Consider the following 3,155-nt stretch of genomic DNA (forward strand, 5'->3'; position numbering starts at 1 on the left):
TACAGATTAGAGGATAGACATATATTAACATCGGTGACAGGTAGGCAGTGTACAACTAGAGGGAGGCTAGCAGAGAAAGGATGAAGGTAACGAGAGACACAGGGAGGAATACAATAGTTAAAGTAAATAGAGATAAATGCTGTTAACTATTGGTACATGGAAGGGATTGCAATCATTGTAATGGAGCAAAGCATATGACTTGTTGAATGAATTGAAAACTGATGATCTGCCCTGTAAACCTTCACTCAATTCACAATAAAAAAAAGTTGCTAAAAAAAAAACTATTTTAAACTAACCATTAAAGTCAATGATGATGAAATTGAAGAATTCCACTAACTTTTTCAGTCTGGAATTGATCAAGCATGTAATTAAGATGCATTGACCATTACTGGTGATTGAAATGTGAAAGGTGTAAACAAAGGATCAATAGTTGGAAAATATGGCCTTGGTGACAGAAATGATGCTGGAGATCCTATGACAAAATTTTGCAAGACCATTCCAAGAAGGAACATATGATCAAGAACCAGTGGTACTGGAGAAGGAGGCCCAAGCTGCACAGAAGGCATTGGTGAAAAACAAGGTTCCAGGAATTGACAGAATACCAAGTGAAATCTCTCAACAAACTGATGCAGCCCTGCCTGGGGGCACTCACTCATCTATGCTAAGAAATTTGGAAGAAAACTAGCTGGCCAACCAATTGGAAGAGATCCATATTTGTGCCCTTTCCAAACAGAGGTGACCCAAGGAATTGCAGAAATAGTAGAACAATATCATTAATTAATATCATATGCAAGTAAAATGTTGCTGAAGATAAATTCAAAAACAGCTGCAGCATTACATCAACAGGGAACTACTACAAATTCAAGTTAGAGTCAGAAGAGGACAGGAATGAGGAGTATCATTGCTGATGCCAGATTGATCTAGGTTAAAAGCAAAGAATACCTGAAAAATGTATACTTGTGCTTTATTGACTGTGCAAAGGCTTTTGACTGTGTGGATCATGGCAAGCTATGGATAATATTGCAAAGAATGGGTACTCCAGAACATTTAATTGTTCTCATGAGAAATCTGTACATAGACCAAAAGGCAGTGGTTGGAACAGAATAAGGGATACTGAATGGTTTTAAATCAAGAAAGTTGTGTGCCAGGATTGTATTCTTTCTCCATACTTATTCAATCTGGGTATCAGAGAAGCTGGATTACATGAAGAAGAATGTTACATCAGGATTGGAGGAAGACTCTAACAACCTGTGATATGCAGATGATACTTGGCTGGAAGTAAACAAGACTTAAAATGCTTACAGTTAAAGATCAAAGATGACAGCCGTCAGTATGGATTGCACCTCAATGTAAAGAAAACAAAAATCCTCACCACTGGGCCAATAAATAACATCATGATAAATGAAGAAAAGATTGAAGTGGTCAAAGACTTTATTTTGCTTGGATTCATAATCAACACTCATGGAAGCAGCAGTCAAAAAAATCAAATGACATATTGCATTAGGCAAATTTGGTACACAAGACTTCTTTAAAGTGTTCAAGAGCAAAGATATCAGTTTAAGGACCAAGGTGTGCCTGACACAAGCCATGGTGTTTTCAGTAGCCTCATATGCATATGAAAGTTGGACAACAAATAAGGAAGACTGTAGAAGAATTGATGCATTCAAATTACGGTGTTAAAGAATATTAAAAGTACCATGGACCGACAAAAGAACAAACAAATCTTTGTTGGAAGAAGTTCAGCCAGAATGCTCCTTAGAAGTCAGGATGACCAGACTTCATCTCCTATACTTCAAACATGTCATCAGAAGGGACCAGTCCCTGGAGAAGGACATTATGCTTGGTAAAGTGGAAGATCAGAGAAAAAGAGGAAGAATGCCAACAGGATACACTGGCACAGTAGCTACAGCAGTGGCCCAAGTATAATGATAATTGTGTGGATGGTGTAGGACCAGGCAATGTTTCCTTCTCTTGTGTACAGGGTTGCTATGAGTCAACCATGACACCTAACAACAACAACAGGAAAGTGCCTTACAGACTGGAAATGAGTCCTTGCCATAAACAGCAATGGGGTAAGGTAGAAAATAGGAGCTATCATAAAAGACACACACCCCAAAAAACCCACTGCCATCGAGTAGATTCTGACTCATAGCATCTCTCTAGATCACAGTAGAAGTGCCCCCATAGGATTTCTGGGACTCTAAGTCTTTACAGGAACAGACAGCCTCGTCTTTCTTCTATGGAGCAGCTGATAGATTTGAACCATTTTGGCTAGCAGTCAAGCACTGGAAGGAAGAAACTCATTTAAGAAGGAGGGAACAGCATCAGGAAACACTGAGAGAGAGAGGATCGCCTGATCACTGAACCTTTAAAAATTTAGTGATGCCACAGTCCTCTGAATCTTAGCAAGTTTTATCTCCCATGCTCAGGAGCATGTCTTGCAGAGGATATTTAACATAACCCTAGGGTAAAGCTACACCCAGACCATAGGGATGTGAAATGTTTTCTGATCCTCCTTTATTAACTGGAATATAAAACAAATGCATCTGCCCAATCAATGCTTGTATATTATCGATCTGAGGCTGTGCTAGTCTGCTCTAGCAAAGATACATCTAGTACTTGCACTTCTAGCAATAGCTCTCTTTATCCACACTAGTCTTTTAAAAGTAGGGCTGGGGAGGGTGACTGGTACTCAGCAACTTCTTACTACCCCCACTAGAGGATCTTTTCATATGATGATCCTTCTACCTAGAATGCTCTTCCATCCCAGTTAACCCAATGTAAATGTCTACCTTTTGCTTGTTTCACCATTGTATCTGAAGTCCTGGTATGACACTTTAAGATAAGCACTGAATCACAAGGTCAATTTGAAACACAAGGTTGGTCGTTCAAATTCATCAGCTGCTCCTTGAAAACCCTATACAGGATCACTATGAGTCCGAACAGACTCACCTGCATCTAACAACAGCTATTGTATCTGGAAGTTGTTGTTGTTGTTGTTGTTGTTGTTGTTGTTGTTGTTGCACAGCAGAATGAAACACTGCCTGGTCCTGGGCCAACCTCACTGCTGTTGCCACACTTGAGCCCATTGATGCTGCTACTTGGCCAATCCATCTCGTTGGGGGCCTTCTTCTTTTTCTCTGACCCTCCACCTT

Source organism: Chrysochloris asiatica, unplaced genomic scaffold, assembly GCF_000296735.1.
Source record: "Chrysochloris asiatica unplaced genomic scaffold, ChrAsi1.0 scaffold00138, whole genome shotgun sequence".
Lineage (NCBI taxonomy): Eukaryota > Metazoa > Chordata > Mammalia > Afrosoricida > Chrysochloridae > Chrysochloris > Chrysochloris asiatica.